This window comes from Hirundo rustica, chromosome 16 (genome assembly GCF_015227805.2).
Source record: "Hirundo rustica isolate bHirRus1 chromosome 16, bHirRus1.pri.v3, whole genome shotgun sequence".
NCBI classification, from domain to species: domain Eukaryota; kingdom Metazoa; phylum Chordata; class Aves; order Passeriformes; family Hirundinidae; genus Hirundo; species Hirundo rustica.
In genome coordinates, this window is record NC_053465.1 from 4,641,176 (window position 1) to 4,658,578 (window position 17,403).

Consider the following 17,403-nt stretch of genomic DNA (forward strand, 5'->3'; position numbering starts at 1 on the left):
GGTTTGCTGATTTATTGTGTATCAAAGCTGAACTGGCGCACTGACGCCTGGCTCCAGTGTAATAAAAATAAAGTCCCCCTTTTGAATAGTCTCACTTGCTTTTATTATTATTATTATTATTATTAATAATAATTTTTGTTTCTTTGTTTCATTTTCCTTCCCCACGTGTCCACCCCAGCTCAGTCGCTGTTCTTGGCTCTTTTACTCGCAGTGAGCCAGCGAGGGGTGGTCTGGCTGCAGGTGTGGGTCCAGGTGCACAGACATCAGTGGGGTTTTTGGAGATCTTGGCTGCTCCTGCAGCAATTTGCATTCAGTAAAGGCAGGAGAGTGGCTCCCCTCTGGCCCACGTTGTTGTTGGATTATGGGTGAGGTGGTGCAGGATCCTTGCAATCCTAATCCCAAAGCAACCCATTTCTGCTGCACTGAGCAGCAGTTGGTGAAAATCAGCTGTGTGAAATCAGGTGATTTCACCCCTGCAGCACCACATCTTCACACTTTGGCACAATTGCAGCCCATCCAGGGGTTTTTACTTGCTGTTAACACATCAGTCATCTCTGACTGCTGCATCAGAGCATCCAGCCCCTCCACCTGCCCACTGCCAGGGAGCAGGAATGGTCCAAAAAGGTCTTAAAAGAATGACTAAGCACCCTGGGCCAGCTGATGGCCTGCAGAGGAAACCTGAGCTTGCTTCTCTCAGCTGTATTTCTCCACCTTCTCTGCAAGTGCAGAAGCAAAGTCACGACTGGAGGTGCTGCTGCAGGTGGGTGTGCAAACCCTTCATGTCAGCATCGCTGTGCACAGCAGCACATCTCCTTCAGGGCCAGCATTCCTGCTGCTCCTCAGCTGCTCCTCCCTGGCAGTTTCACCCCTGGGAGGGGGCACAGACACCCTGGTGCCGAGCTGAGCAGCAAGGGCTGGGCACAATTAGCAGTTAGTGCTGGCAGCCGTCCCTCACGGCGCCCTGGGCACTTGTCCAGGTGGACATTTGGATCTCCATCACTGGCCCCAACACCAACCCACACGTGCCAGGAGTTACCGAGGCTGAGCGAGGCCGGGAGGTCACACTCCAGCGATCCCTGGAGCTGTGCTGGCCAAGCCTGCGGAGAGCAGCGCTGTCTCATTTTTAATAAACATTAAGACAAATGCAAATCCTGTACATGGCAATTTACTTCCCCCCAGAGTCAGCTAAGAATATTTTATTGCTAGTTTTGCTAATTCTCAAGCTGTTCTGTTTCTTAGAATTATCTTTAACTACTGAATAATGCAAGGCTGTTGCATCACAAATATTAGTTTCTGCTATCAGTGGAAGGCTGGGCTCTCATCATCGTGTTATTAGGCTCTTATCTGCCTGCAGAAAGTCTTGTTCCTCAAATGATTTAGCTGCATGCTTAACTTTGACCATGTGAATAGTTTTCCTAAGCTGTTGGAAACAGCTGCCCTCCTCTAAATCCAAGGACTTTTGTACCAAAATTAAAAATAACAACAATTACTATTAGAGTTATTACTCTAGGCTCTTGGGTTGGGGTTTTTGTCCCAAGTCAGATACCAGAATTTGAAATAGAATTTGGTTCAGGTCAAACCAAAGCACACAGGGATTATGATATTTTTTTCAATAAATGAAATAGCTGAACTTTTCTTTGTTCTCCAGACTAAAACCCTTGCATTACCAAGACCTTTTCCTGCCAATCTCTCCCCTGCAATTTCTTATTAAATACAGAGCAGGTTTTTTAGCCAAAAACCGAATTACCAGGAACAAGAAACACTACCCCCCCAAAAAAAAAGATCAACGCTAGCTCTGTATGTCATACTGCACTACTATCAAAACAGCCCTGCATTTATTGCTACCAGTAGGGTCAATAATTGAAAAGACCAGGATGGGACAGACAGGGATGTGCAGACACCTGTGGGAAGCCCATGCCCAGCTAAGTAGCTCCCTTAACTAGTTCAAAATAGTTGAAAATATTCAAAGAGTTGAAAATAACCCCAGCACTTCTTGCAGCCACCACACCGGGAGCACTCAGGAGTTCCAGGAGCAGCATCCCTCTTAAATCTGGGATAAACTGAAAGGACAAGGACAAGCAAGGGCACCCAGAGAGGATGGGCTTCAGCAGGCACTGCCCTCTGCTCACATGGCCCTGGCAGTGCTCCAGTTATTATTTATGGTGTCCTGTTCCCGTTCAGGGCAGATCTGCCTGGGGAAAGGGGTTAATGAGACGTTCAGGATTTGGATGTCGGTGCAGAGCAGAGAGAGGAGAGGAGCCTGAACCTGAGCCTGGGAGCTGGGGATCCCTCACCAGCAGTGGGGCTGGAGCATCCCCCAAGCAGGGAGTGATGCACAGGCACCCTGGGGCACGGGCAGCAGCATTGTTTCACAGCAGCAAACCCTCCCTCCCAATAGAGCTGTAGGATTTTCCCCCAGTCCCCTCTGACCATGATTAATTACGGCTGCTCCGCACTCAGCGCCCCGGCAAAATCCATCTCTCCTGCTCCTCGTCCTCCTCCTCCTCACTTTCTTTTTTTTAATGAGAACATACTGTTGTTCTTTTTCGTTGCTGCAATGCTCTTTGGGAGCAGGTCGCAGCAGCAGGGGGTGGCAGTGGCAGGGGCAGTGTCCCCTCACAGGGTGAAGGTACAGCACAGTCCAGCCTGTGACAGGGGCCCCGTGCTGTGCCCAGGACTTGGAGGTACAAATTTAACACACCCTCCTGGTTACCCCTGGGGTTTTGTGAAAAGCCAGGGCTTGCTGGCAGGCTTGCCCTCCCTGCTGCTGCCCTCATCCATCCCCTTCTGGATCGGGATCAGAGGACTGGGGAGGAGGGATGTCTCCATCAACACCTCTCATCCACCGCCTTGTAAAGGTGGTTTTTAAGCCAGCCTAACCCAAATGACCCCAAACCTCTGCTGAAATGTCTGGAGGCCTTGGTGAGCTGCACTCGGTGTACGGGGTTGGAAGGGAAACTTTGCTTCAAGGTTTTGCGTTAATTAGTGATCAGTGTCTTTAGCAAGGGTCATTTCCACCTGCAGCCAAAGGAAAATTGTCCCTCCCCAGCTAATTGGGAATTCACAACCTGGGGCCAGGCTCTCACTGTGTGCAGGGCTGTGAACCCCAAACCACACGCTGACCCCACAAGAAGTGCATTTAGAGCAGCAGCTGCCATTCGAGGCATTTTTAGTCATTAAATCTCTGTGTAAGCGGCTCCTGGTTTGCCTTGGTGAGCAAGATCCAGTGCCATGGACTTCCCTGGTGCTGGTGCTGGTCTGTCACTGGCACCTTTAAAAATCTATCACTAGATCTGGTGATAAAAATGCGGAAGAACCAACATTTGATGCTCAGCAGCTGCTAAACTGAGCTGGGCAGGCAGGCACAAGGTTTAGCTGGAGGTGAGATGGGAAGGACAGATAGCTGGGCTGGCCATGTCCAGCCACTGCCATTCAGAATAGTTCAGACCTACCCTGGTTTGGACAATTAGCACAGCCCCTCTAGCTTGTGCTCATCCTGGCTCTGTTTTACCCTCCAAGCACTCGCAAATGTTGGCAAATAAAAACCAAGTTGGTGTTCACCCAGAAGTTTTCCTCAGGGAGATAAAGTCTCTCTCTGCCTGTGCTGGAAGCTGCTGAAAGTAGATTGTCAAAAATCCCTGGCAGGCTGCAGAAGGAATGAGGCAGAATCAGGTCTCTGTCAATACTCCCAATCCTCATAAAGCAGATTTATAATATCTGAGGCCCCGTGGAAGCTTTGTAACCGAGTACATATCAGCTATGCCATTAACCTGCGCTGTCTATAGCCAAACTCATTACTTTATGAAGAGTTTGAGTCACCTCAGAGCAGAAAGGGCAACCCATCTAATCCTGGTCTGTGAAAACCGAATTGACTGGGATGGAGTGCAAACCAGACAGACAGATATCCACATTTGTGTGACCCCCTGGCCTGTGGCTCCTCGCTGCTCCCCAGCTCAGGTCCTGGCAGCCAGCTCACAGCCTGACACAGGTTTATCATCACAAATCTTCTCTCACACTGTGCCTTGAGGAGTGAGTGCTTTAATACAGTGCTATCGATCCTGAGAGCTCAAACAATAGCCAATCAGATAATCAGAATTCACCTTTTACCAGGAACTGGGACTGAGTGGCTTTTTAGCCTTTTGTAGGGACAGACGGGAATTCAGCACCCGGTGAAAAAGGCACATGAGGCACCACAGAGGAGAGGATTCAGGAATTCCGCCCCACAGATGATCCCAAATTCCAGACCTCAGACAAAAAACAATGTCAGGAAGGCAATACATCACATCACATCACTATAGTACTGCGTAAAATATTTAACTTCTAAGTACATTACCAAAGTGGTTTCTTTTGACATTACATTTGTGCTCTTGTAAAAGGCGTGAGGCCAAGAGCAAATATCCATCCCAGAACAACCAAACATCGCTGCAGTGCCACGGCTGTGCTGGCTCAGGGGACCTGGGACAAGTCTGACAAGGAATTCTCATTACCTCCTGCCCCAGTGCGGGATGCCACCACAGCCACGTGCTGTGCACAGCCCCCAAGCCCTGGCTGAGACACATTCCTGGGTACATCGGGGCAGGAAAGCATGTTTGTACAGGAGAATCCTGCTATTTAAGTGCCTCTGATGAAAAGCATTTGATCATCTTCCCTGCCTTAATGCAAGGAAACCTGCACATGGGGAGCAGGGCTTTGCTGCAGGTACCCAGCCCCCTGCAAGCAGGCAGTGTCTCGTTTCCAAGCAAACAGGAAAGGAACAAGCTCTTCCTTGCTTAAAATGCTTCTCTAAATCTTTCACTGAGCATCTTACTTTTGCATTTGTTCTGCCTCTGTTCATGCTTGTCTCTCCCGTTTGTTCTCGTACTTCTGCAGCTGCAGAAGGACCCTGGTGGCACTGAGGTAGCTGTAGGCACAGGAGGGTGGAGGGGTGGACCTGCTTAACTTGACATTGTACAAGGAAATCTATTTCAGCACAGAGACTTCTTCACAAATAAAAAAAATAATCATTTTTTAAAAAGGTAACAAAAAACAGCCCTAAAACAAGCAAACGAAAGAAAAAAGAATCAAAATATCTTCATCCAGACTTATCAAAGAAACAAGTGAGGCTTCAGCCAAACTGGAAATTATGTCCAGTCATTGGGAATTCCCTGGCTGGGCTATCTCTCTGCAAATGGAAGCACTGTCCCCATAGTTTGGACTCCCTCCTTCTAGGGGAGATTGCAGTCAACCTATGGACTCCAGCCCAAGAAGAAGGGGGCTCCTTTTAAGAGAAGCTCCACATCTCATTGCCTAAGAACAGCTTAGGTGAGCAGGCAAAGGGTCAAGTCCAGGCTGAGCCTACCTTCTGCAGGGGAGAATCAGAGCAGGGTCCTCAAGGACCCCTTTTCTCAAAGCATCCTAATGAGCACGGCCCAACACCACAGAGGCTCCCAGCAGGCTGGGCAAGGAGCAGAGGGCAATACTGGGTTATCTCCAGAAAGGAGATGTCTTTTTAGCAGAGTTCCTTAAGCAAAAGCAGCTGTGCTCTGCCTGCATCCCCCCTCCCCTGCTTCCCCCTGCTCCACAGAAACAGTTGAACTTGTTGACAGTGAGAACCTAAATTGGACGAAGCCAGAAAGATAATTAAGCCCCTGCATCTTTTGCTACTTTTGCTCAGGCAGGGAAAGAGATCTTAAATCTGCCCTGAAGAGGGAAAAAGCCTCCAAGGGACCTTGCAGGCAGCTACAGGGAACCACGAGGAGCTGCACATCTATTGCACTGGCACTTGTGGGTGCCTTGTTTGTGCTGAGGTCACTGCCCAGCATCTCACCAGGTGCCTGGAGTCCCAAAATGAGCCCTGTTCCTCCTGCCAGCGAGACAGGGGGGCACAGGGCGTCTGGAGGAGCGTGTCCCCCGCTGGGGTGGGGGCTCAGCAGGGTGGGGAGCAGGGCAGGAGCCAGCAGGGTCAGTCCCAGCCAGGCAGCTCCTGCTTTCCCAGCTGCTCCCCGAGCTGCGCGAGGGCTGCCAGGCTGTGCCCAGGGTACTTCAAATGTCTGAGAATCATCCCATGGGCTCCATCCCAGTTATTTATAGGAGCTTATTCTCGGAAATCTCAGTGGGGATTGGAGTCCTGCTATGCTAAATCCTCTCCAAACACATATTAACAGACCCCAGACCGGGCTTGCTGCTCAAGTTGTGATTTAAAGTCTGCGCGGAGATGGCAGGTCGGAAGAAATCCTTCCCCAGGAATATGCTGCAGACCTCAAAATATTCATTGCCATCTGTCCTCTTTTGTCGTGGGTTAATAGAGCTCTTCTCAGAGTGAGTCCTGCCCTGGGCAGGGTGATGCCAAGGCTCCCGAGGAGCATTCAGCAGAGGATAAGGGAAAATGCCCAGGAAATGCAGTTTCCCAGTGGAGACAAAGCGGTGGGAGCAGGATGGGTAATCCTGACAGGCTGCCTGCTCTGGGACAGCCTAATGCTGCTCCTTGCACACAGAAGGTCTTTGGGACTGATTGCATTATAATTTAATCCATCCTTCAGCGATTTTTAGCTCTCGAGATTGTCGTTATTTTACACCTCAGCAGAAGTTCACGAGGAACAAAATGAGGTTGCAATCCTCTAGGGGAAGCTGGCAAGAGTCACAATTCCATCTTTGTGGATACAGATTTAAGCTTAGGTCCAAATAATTAGTTCTTTACCCAGACCTTAAGCTAAGGAGACAGTGAATTCATCTGCAGAGGATGCAGAACAGCTTCCTGGGAAGCTGCAACACGCTCACACTCCTTTTCCACACTCATTTATAAAGCAAAGGTTCCAAGCAGTGCTGGATGTGGCTCATAATCAGGAGCCCCAGCAGACTGAGGGCAGGATTACCTGGAGCTCCTGGCTGCATTGCCAGGAGGATCTTTCTCCAGGGCCAGAGAGATCCCCCTGGTTCTAAACTGAAGATCATTTGGATAAACAGCCTTTTTTTCCAGTTTCTCCCTTCTCCAGGCATCCTTGTTTGCTCTAGCACAATGTCTGTGTCTCCTGGTCCAGAAAGTCCAGCAGGATGGGGGGAGGGAGGCTGCACCCACTTAGGAAGTCCAAGGGCATCCCCAGCAGCCTTTAGCACCACTGGTCAGAGACACAGCTAAGAAAAATCCCTTGTCCCTGTTCCCCCAGGAGCTGCTTCTTGCTCTCCCTGCCCTGTGGATAACACCTTTTTGGGGGAGTCCACGATGCAGAGCTGCTGGGGACCAGTGAAACGCTGGGCTTTGACCGGGCTTTAGCTCTTTGCCGCAGCGCCCTCATTCCAGACACAGCGGGGCTGGAAGCTCTCCCATGTCCCTCCTGCCCCCACCTCTCTTCACCCTTTCTGAAAAGATGGTCAGTGAGTTCTCCCCCAGGAGCAGCGTGCTCAGCGTTCCCGATCATCTCAGACCATGTCTGCAAGGTGGGGGATGAGATATGCAGAGCAGAATCCTCCCAGAGCAGGAGTTCTGCCTCTGCAAATATTAGCGATGCGGGTGTCGTATCGGGGATTATCCACCGTCATGGCGTGTCGAGGGAAGATGGATTTCAAGATGATAATAGGAATGACACACGTTGCTTTTTCCCCTTGCTGCTGACACACAATTTAGCAGCCACTGCAGAATTTTCTTCCCATTTAAAATTTCCGTTTAATAGCCAAGGAGCTCATGTTAATTCAGATGATCTTTCCCGCAGCACGACGAGGAAGGCTGCCTCTTCTAGAAGATTTTTCCCCAGTCTCAGTGGCTGTGGATAATAAAAAAATATCTCCTGTGGCTTCACAAAGGCCACCGAGAACGTGTCCTTTACCACACTATCAAACTCCACTTGACCCAAGGTTGGGCAGAGTCAACAGTGTTTAAAAATTAGATTCCTAATAACATCTCCTCCTAGGAGGGATCCAAGGAGGTTTCTCAATGAATTTTCAGGACTGAAGGGGATGCAGTGAGTTCCCCTCTGCCTGCCAGCCCGTCCCTGGGGCAGGATCCCACGGCAGGCAGGCCAGCACTGGTGGGGACCCTGTGGTGACAGCACGGTGGGACACAGGGACATGGGGCGGCAGGGCTGGAACACCAACAGGCATCCCCAGCTCCGGGAGGTGAGCTCCCCTATCCTCCCCTGCAAACCTCACCCTCAGAGGCTTGGGCAACACAGGGGATAGCTTCCATGTGCTTCATGGTTTTATTCCAATTTTCCCATTTCCCCCTCCCCTGTGCGCCCTAACCCAAAGCCAGGTGTGGGATAACCCTGGCCCTGCCAGCAGGAGATGGGAGCTGGGCTCCGGCCTCCCTGGTCTCCATCACCCCTGGTGGGAAATTGCATCCTGCTTTTATTTATGTATTTTTCCAACCAAGCGTAGCCGGTGGTCAGGAGAACTCACTGAGCAAACTTCCTCCTCACTTAAACAAACAGCAAAACCACTACAAAATCCTCTCCTGTGCATTGCAGCTGCATATATTCACTTATCCTAGAGAGCAGAAGCATGGGTCATTGCTTAATTAAGGGTGTGGGTGTAGAGGCTCCAGGAGCAGAGATTTCCCATGCAAATCTCTCCTGAGCACAGCCAGGGTACATAGGGAGCATGTTAATGCTCTGTGCAGTGAGCCCCCGTCTAAATCAGCGGCTAAACCCAGTCTGAGGGAAGGAACTGCCGTGCTGAGCAATCCTGGGCTCTCTGCTCTTGCTGAACTTTATTTATTTACCCAAAGCATCCCATGGATGGAGCTAGAGAAGTGAGGGCATCTCTGCACAGACCTCAGGGAATGCCAGCCCATCAAAGTCCCTCCCTCGCTCGTTCCTCTCCCTGCCCTAAAATAATGATATAAACCCATCGTTTTCAACTTTTTTTTTTTTTTTTTAATGGTAGGACATAATTCAGGTTATTGCCAAGAACTGCAAAATGTTTACCAGCCTTGTGCAAACAAAGACTCCGATCAGCCACAGAAGCACAGCCCTGAGGCTTTCCAGCAACCCGGAATTCTTTAATTACTTAACAAAAGCTCAGTCTTACTTTTTTTTTTTTTTTTTCTTTTCTCTTCCTTCAGCTGTTACCTTGGAAAACCACACTCCTGGATGCCTTCCATACCACACGCTGCTAAAATCCTCGTTTAGCGATGATTTTGCCAAAGTAGTTCCCCAGCTGGGATGGAAGCAGGGCCGGAGCTGTGCTCTGTCAGGAAGAGCAGCCTGGAACCAGCAGAATGGCCCTGGCAGGAACTTTCCTGGTGGTGGAAGTTTCTCCTGGACACACAAATGTGCTCGTGGACACGTGGAATGAGCATCTCCTACAGATTCTGGCAGCTCGCAGCGAGCATCCTCTCATTTCTCTCCCATTTCTATACTTGGATCTTAGCTCGGATCTGGGTTTGGCCACCCCAAGGAGTTTTTTTGGAGACAAGCAGACAGAGGAGCTTTCACAAAGGAAATGGCAAAGGAGAGCAGGTACTGGGAATGCTCAGGGTAGCTGCCACAGGCCAAACCCACCCCTCCTCCAGCAGCAAGAGGAGGGAGAAAGGAATCCCCATCCTCTAGCTCTCACCTCACACAGGCACCACCCCACTGCAGTCAGGGAACAGCAAGGCAGGTGGAAGGTGGGGTTCACTAACATTTTGTAAGATGCCTAATTTTTACCATCTCTAAAAAACCTCCAGACCTCTTTCATTGAAAAAAAAAAAAACAAAAAAAACAAAAAACACAAAAACAAACAAACAAAAAAAATCAAAAAAAACCCACCAAAATTTTTAACAAAGGAGCCAAATTTGCATTGCATTAATTGAGGAGCACAGAATAATTCACTGACAGTCTCAGGGAGGTGTCTGTGGAGGGTAAATAAGGCTCAGTGTAAGCTGTCATTGCAGCCAAGGCATCAGTCAGGAGGAAAACATAACGTTGGCAGATCTCAGAATACATAAATAAAACATGCTTACCACTTGCCATAAGCAAAAAAGTTTAAAAAAAATTTTCAAAAAAGTGCCTTTCGAGCTCCCCCCTCACACACACACACACACCCTCCCCTTTCTCTACTGCTTCTCCTCGTAGCATAAATTAAGTTTTCAACATCTCTGTTTTCAGACATCCAAATGGACTCTGAGGAAAAGGGCCAGGGATGGAAAACAAGCCCGAAAGTTTGGTGAAGCTGTGAAAATGCCAGCTCAGCACAGAGAGGCTGCATCAGCCTCACCACAGCCCCGGGTGGTGATTCCTGGGATTTGGGAAGAGCAGGAAAAGCATGGCAGGGCGGGCCAGGACGGGCTGAGCTCTCAGCATGCTGCAAGAGCCCCGAATTTCCAGCCTGGACCCGGGACAGCCGTGACACCGATGGCATCTCCCAGCCCTCTGCAAATAAACCCATCAACCCCCAATCAAATCCCTGGCAGCACCAATGTCACAGTCAAACGCAGTGGATTGATTTGCCATAAGTCATATTTACTGTCTCAGCCATAAATGTGTCAAACCCAATCTTTTTAACTGTAAATAATGCCAGAAATTCTCCTTTTTTTAGAAGCCTCCACTACAGAACCTCCAACAGAGAGCAGGGAGCGCTGTATTAAAGCGTGGGGGTGTCAGGGCTGTGTTTACAAAAAGATCTGAATCAGACAAGATTTGCTTCATCCTCTGGGACCTACCGTGGGTGGGGAGGCCAAGAGGGAGGTGGGATGGTGGCAGCTGCAGGACAAGCTCGGGCTTTGTGCTGGAGGAAGGGCAGGTGAGACCCCACACACAGCACCCCCAGCGAAGAGAGGAAGGTCAGGAGGGAGGGCTGATACCGCCTTCCACTGGCTTTGTTTTTCCTTCAGCTCCTGGGGGAATTGCACACCTAGAGCCACTTGACGCTGCTTTTTGGGATGATTTGATAAAGCTCAAGGCGAGTGGCTCTGAGATGGAGCCTGCCCGCTGCCAGCCTCTGCCTGTGCTCGCTGTCACCACGTCCTGAGTGCTGCCACGCTTCCAGAGCTCCCTGCGGCTGAGCGGATCTCTGCCTCACAAACAGGGATTTGGGCAGAGCATTGCTCACTGAGGCCACAGCATCCAGCTTGTTCAGGGCCCTGGTTCCCACTAAAACAGCACCAAACTCAATGCACTGCCTGATGCTCTGCTCTGCGTCACATCTGTGAGTCAAACACATCTGTCTCCAAAGCGCACTCCCCGGGTTGCTGCCAGAGCAGGGTGAGACAGGACTGCAGTAATTGATGTCAAACTGCCCCTCCTGCCGAGGTTCTGGGGCTGATCTGACAGTACCAATGGAAATCACAGCTTGGGTTTAAGGGAAAGCTCTCCCCCAGAAGGAGCCTGGGCTCCTGTCCTCCCCCTGCCTATTTGAGCAGCGCTGGGAGACATCTCCTGCCACATCCCTCACCTCCTCCCCGTCTGTCAGGACCATCTTGATGGTGTTTGCCTCCTCCCCTCTCCTTTCTTTGCGCTCATTTCTCTTCCCATCGTTCTCCCGCCTCTGCTGACAGGATCAAAGCTCTCCCCCCAAACCCATCTAATCACAGACCATCATTCCCCTTTCCCTGCAGTTACACAAGAACATCAGGGCGTGAGGCTGCAGGAGTGTTCCTCTGGCACGTGGGTGAGAGCAGCAGTCCCTTCCTCCAGCCCTCCCCAGCCTCTCACTGCCCCACCACCAGCATCCCCAGTCAAAGCTCCGTGTCCAAACCCACCCCACCAAAGGACACCCACAGCTGGAAGAAGCAGTGCGTCACAGAGGTGAGCTCTCCTCCAGCCTCCTGCAGCCGAAAGCTCAGCCCTGAGCAGAGGAGCCCTGTGCCTCCATCACAGGGCTTTGCCTGGCTGATCCCACTTCATCTGTTGTGCGCTGCCTGTGGAGCAACATCATCCATCAGGATCCTGTCCCAGCCGTGACCCACTGCCATCCCTGCCGATTGTCCCAGCAGGACACTTGTTCTCATTGCCAAAGAACTCCTTGGGACATGGTGACTTCTCTCCCACCTGGCTCAAAATGAACATTTTTTGGGCACAGGACACATTCTCAGAGGATCTGGGTTTCTCCTGCTGTTACATAAATGCTGAAGCCAAGCCAAGCCTCTGCAGCAAGTGGAGGAGCTGCTGGTGCCTCGTGCTTGGGGTGAGGGGCTCAGAGAGTCACAGAATAAGCTGAGTTGGAAGGGACCCACAGGGATTGAGTCCAGCTCCTGCCCAGTCCTTGCTGTGGACATCAGCATTCACTTCATGGCTTGGTTTAGTGGTGGCCATTCAGAGGTTGGGCTTGGGGGTCTTTGCCAGCCATAATAATTCTGTGAGTCCGTAATTTCTGTGTCTGCCTGACCTCCCGCCTGCCCTGGTACAACTGAACCTCCACCCGCTCTGAAAGCTCTCTGCCCAGCTCTGGGTTCCCCTCAGGATCAAACTGCAGCAGCTGCAGATGGGAGTTCACACTGGAAATCAGAAATAAGGGCATTGCTTTGTGAACTCCCAGCTCACTGACACTCTCCCTGATCATTAAAGCCAGCATCCTTTCAAGATGAGCACAAATCTCCCATTAAACATGCTCCAAACCAGAAGGCAAACAATGGAGGCAGCAATTAGGAGCAATTGCTGCATAGACAGAAAAAAAATTGATCAGTATTTCTTTGGAAAAGCAACTGGGAGGGCAACTGAGCTGGGGTGGAACAGGCTCCCTGGCCATCCCTGTGATCTGGACATTTTCCACAGTTTTATATGGGGATAGAAGTAAACTAAAAAGGGTCTGTGTTGAATTTCATTTGCTGAGTGTTGAAAGGTGGAAGCATCAGAAAGCCTTGGGAAAGGGCACTCCAGGATCACTCTGCCCTGACTGAGGACAATTTCAGTGTCTATCTCTATAAATGCCACCTCCAAACACCAAAAACGCTGCTCCAGTGGGACAAGCCCTGGCCTGATGGATCATTTCTTATTTTTGCAACAGGTTTTCCAATTGGTGTCATGCCCAGCATCTCCTGGGCTCTGTCTGGGAGATGTTGTGGCACAGGAGTGCTGGGATCTCCCCTCCTGGTGGCACCTGGCAGTGGAGAATGTCCCTCACTGGAGCAGGCTGGACACACAAATTCACTGTTGTGTATTCAGCAGCACCAGCTTTCCTCCTGAACTCTAATTTACTCGGGGTCTCTCTGGGATCCTAAATGGACTTCGAGATATTTAATGAATGGACCATTAGCATTCCCTTGGTTCTCCATGTTCAGCAGTGTCAACATGTTTCTAATGCAAACCCTGTGGCCGAGCATCCCAAACGAGCCAGGTTCCCCCCTGTATCTCAAACTAATCTTCTGCTTTCCTCTGCTGCATCAGACCCAGGCCAGTCTGACACAGCCGTGAGAGCGGGGATGAAACCCCCCAAAAAGCTGATGCATTAGATCCTCACAGCCGCAAAGACTTTCTTTAAAACAAATAAAGAAGGCAGCCCCTTCCTTCCACCCACTGGCAAAGTTTAAACTCCAAGGGTAAAGCCTGCCACCAATTAAAAAGAGAAATGTGCAGTGCTAAAGGATGCAGAGGGGAGATGGTGGATGAAGCGGAGCAGTGAGGGAAGAGCGTGCTCGGACGCTTGATTTAATTTGGGCAGAGAATTACACGCTCATCTGCATTTTTTTCCGGGCTAATTGGAAATTTCACAGCCTTTCACGAGTGGCCCAGGGACGATTAGCAAGGTGCCTGGTTCTGCCGAGCCCGGCAGCGCTGTGAGCGGAGCGGCAGCTGGGCAGAGCGAGGAATTGCCGCATTCCAGCACCTGGGGGCCGGGGATGCGGGATGGCTCCGACCACCCTGGGGCTGGAGAGCAGGACGGGGTCAGGCGGTGACCCTGCCTTGGTGTCACCTCCTGAGAGAGAGGAGAGCAGCCCTTCCTGCCTCCCTGCCACCGAATTGGTTGTACGGCCGAGAAACAGCCCGATGCAAATACTAATTACGCGAATTCTGATACAGTCTCAGCTTCCCACGCTCGCCTCTGTAACAGTAGCGTTTCTCTCCCGTCATCCGGTGGGGTGCGATGATATTTTTAGGAAGGAGGAAGCACAAGAAAGCCGAGCTGCGCTGGAGCCCCGGCACGTGTGGAGGAGTTAATGCTTTGGAGGTTGCTTTCCTATTCTCTCACGCCTCACTCACCATATAATCAGACGTGAATCCAATATGCAAAGGAGACACCGCTTTGGGAAAAAAAAAAAAAAAAAACAAAACCCCACTTGAAAGTTGCTTATAGTTTTGTTCCGTGCAGACAGCATTGATCTCCCAAAACATTGGCATTTCAAGGTGCAAATGAGCCTCTCCTGCCTCTTGCAGGCTTTTCTAGCGCTTCGACTCCTTGTAAGCGAGGTTAAAGAAGGTGTGAGAGGCGCTTAATTACAAACGCACCAAACTCCTTTGACGAGCCCAAATGAGACTTTACCTAAGCAAGAATCGTTTCAATCCCAGCACAGAGCCACCGCAGGCTCTGAACCGTGCACGGGGAGGTGAAGGCAGAATAATTTAAAAAAAAGTCAAGGAAAACAAATCCTTTGACTGCAAAGTTCATCAAGGAGAGTTGCTGTTTTTATACAGAGCTACTGATCTCGAGGGAGGGAAGAGTTTGCAAATCCAGTGAGGGTAAAACACAGAAAATTTGCTCAGAAGTCTGAAACACAGACCGAAATTAATAGTATGGGAGCTAACGCTTGGGTGAGTACCACACAAAATAGCCACTGAATTTGGAAGCTGAATTTTTAAACGCACTCACCCCTTTTAGGCTGTTCCTCTCCTCACATTCACTTCCCATGAATATTCAAGCAGAGCAGAGAATTCGCTGGCAGGAATATTAGTGAGAGCAGTGCCAATATCAGAGCATATATTAGCTGGTCCTGGAAGGGATTCACAGCAAAGAGCATTCCAGAGCTGTAATCGCACTCGGTGGTGCCCGTTCAGCAGGGCCTGGCACTGGGCTGAGCACGGAGCCAGGCAGCTCCGGGGCCACTCTGGGCTCTGGCACCTCCTCAGACCCTGAGCATCCCCAAATGGACTGGCAGCCACGGCCAGAAGTGCAAAAACCACGGTGGGGAAAAGGAGGCTGTGACACAGAACTGGGGAGAGGCTCACCTCTGAAGCTCCTTCTGACCCATCCCAGGGTGGGGACACCAGGAGAAGAGCAGGACACACCATGGGGACGGGGAACTGATGGTCCCATTGAGTTGTTTGTATTGCTGAGGATGAAACCTGCCAGTGCTCTAGCAGATCCCATTCTCTTCAGATGTGAATGGAGCACATTTGTTCCCCACCCCCGTGGCAGCAAAAAATTTATTGATGCTCTTGGTGCCTCGTGTTCAACGCACTCCAATTTCTCTGTCCAGCAGAGTGTTACATGGAAATGCAGACTGAAAGCCATGAAAGATCCTGAGTGGGACAGGGCTGAAGGATTGCCCTCACAGCATTCACAGGATGGGGTCTGCAGAACAAAATTTAAGGGATTTTCTCCTGTGTAGTCACGCCTCAATCCCACTCCCACCCACCCTCCCCCCAGGCAGCTGAAAGCACGTTTTTCCTGAAGAGGAAGGAGGGTTGGTCCAGCATTCCCTATTTTTGGCAACGTCCATATATCTTGGGCAGCCTATAGCCAAAGAATTACGTGACACTCCGAGGGAAGTGGCACTGAACATATGGCTCTGCAGCGTAATATATTCAGAGAAGTTTGATTTAAAGGTAGCAGGGAGGTAGGTGCAGGTCCCACAATCTGTTTAGGGGAAGCCGTGCCTTTCAAAGGATTTTGAGGATATTTGCAGTGAAATCAGATGTGACACCGAGCCAAGCTCAGTGATACCAGAGCGTGGAGATGACACCACAGAGAACTGCAGGAGATGCACCAAAGCTCAGGTGAGTCTGGACTGGGCTCAGGTGGGATTTCAGAGGTCACACCACAGCAAGAGACCCTGGTGCTGCTCATGCTGAAAGTCTGGGTCGATGTCAAGCAGCTTTCAGGGCTTTTTTTGAGCTCTCAAAAAATCTCAAAACAAACAAACAAACAAGCAAATCTTTCAACAAACAACAACAATCTTTCAACAAACAACAACCAAATAAAAAAATAAGCATCAGGGACCGTGTGCAATGTCCCCACATGTGCTGACTCCTGCCCAGGAGCAGGAGGGAGCCAGCACTGAGCCTCCAGCCTGCAGCAGGGACCTGCTGATCAGACACAGGCTACTCCGTGTAAGGTTTAAAAGAAATAATTAGGTACAGCCGTTTAAAACACACACAGCAGCGTTCTGCTGGTGGGATGACCTTAATTAGGCTGTAAAGTGTGGAAAACGTTAATAGGAAACAGTGCCTGCCTGGAGATGATAAATAAAATGCATTCATCTCTAAGTACCGAGCTAGCAATCCTTTGTTTGGAGGAAAACATGTGATTAAAAGTAATCCAGCAGTGAATATAGCACAGCTCCCCTGTCTTCTGTGGTGGGACAGCTTGGGCAGGCACATCCCTGCCTCCAGTGCAGGACCAGCTGCATGGAGCCACAGGCCAGCTCCATACAGGAGCTTGTGATTGTCCTTCCCGGCTCAAAGGTGGGGTCTTTGCGGACACTGATGTGCTGCCAGTCAGGCAGAGGGAGGTTTCCTTGGAAAATTCCACTTGAACTGACAGGTGCCCAAGTGGGGAGGTCACCACTCACCTGTATCCCCTCCGTCTTTCACCTTGTGTCACCAGCAGCCTCCCGTGGTTCCTCCAGGGCACAGCCCCAGCCCCTTCTCCTCAGTGCTTGCATTGCAGCAGCCCCAAAGCTCGGAGGGTCAGTGCATGGTGCCAGCACAGCCTGAGGGCACCTGGGGCCAGCTGGAGCCAGGCTTTTCACACCTGCTCATGGCCAGCCTGGCTATAAACTGATTGTCTGCAGACCAGGAGCTCGTTACTGGAGTTGTTCAACGCAATTACATTTTCTAGGGCTCATCTGGGAGAGCAAAGGTGAATCTCTGCAAGAGCAGGAGGAAGGAGGATTTCAGCGCTGGTGTATCCCAGGGGGTTGCAGGTGATTTCCCCAGCAAGGCATGCTGGCAGCATATGCATCATCCCCTTCGTGTCACACAGATGGGAAATGGATTTTTCCCCTCACAAAGCCCCTTTCCTCCCTCTTAAAATGTGTCCCTCAGTGTTATTCCATCTGCAGTTAGTGGGACCACCGTGTCTGCCACATCCACTCACCGCTGCCCCTCGCAGAGGGGAAAGCAAACAGGGAATTTATTGTGTTGTGTTTGCCACTGAGAGATTTCCACACAGCTGAGGAAGTCAGAATGTCTTGGTGAAGGAGCTCTCAGTGAGCAGGGCTCAGTGTTCCTCATTCCCACCATTCCCACATCCACGGGGTGTTTTGCTGCCCCCCTTCCCTTCTCACCTCTCAGTGCTCCTGTGCCTGTCACTTTTACCCCTGGCTCTCTCTCAAAGCTAAAGAGAACCTGGAAT

The 17,403-nt window shown here is 50.6% G+C and overlaps 1 long non-coding RNA gene across 2 annotated transcripts; it reads right to left on the minus strand.

The window, feature by feature from the left end:
- Positions 1-6,776: 6,776 nt before the first annotated feature.
- Positions 6,777-16,754, minus strand: LOC120760137 (uncharacterized). Of its 2 annotated transcripts, XR_005703309.1 has the most exons (4): positions 16,619-16,753; positions 14,698-14,818; positions 13,895-14,131; positions 6,777-7,736 (listed from the first exon to the last, which is right to left on the minus strand). It is a non-coding gene; the product is annotated as an uncharacterized LOC120760137 (long non-coding RNA). The 2 variants fall into 2 exon arrangements; XR_005703308.2 differs by lacking the exon at positions 6,777-7,736 and having other exon boundaries at positions 10,769-14,131; positions 16,619-16,754.
- Between the last annotated feature and the right edge of the window lie 649 nt (positions 16,755-17,403).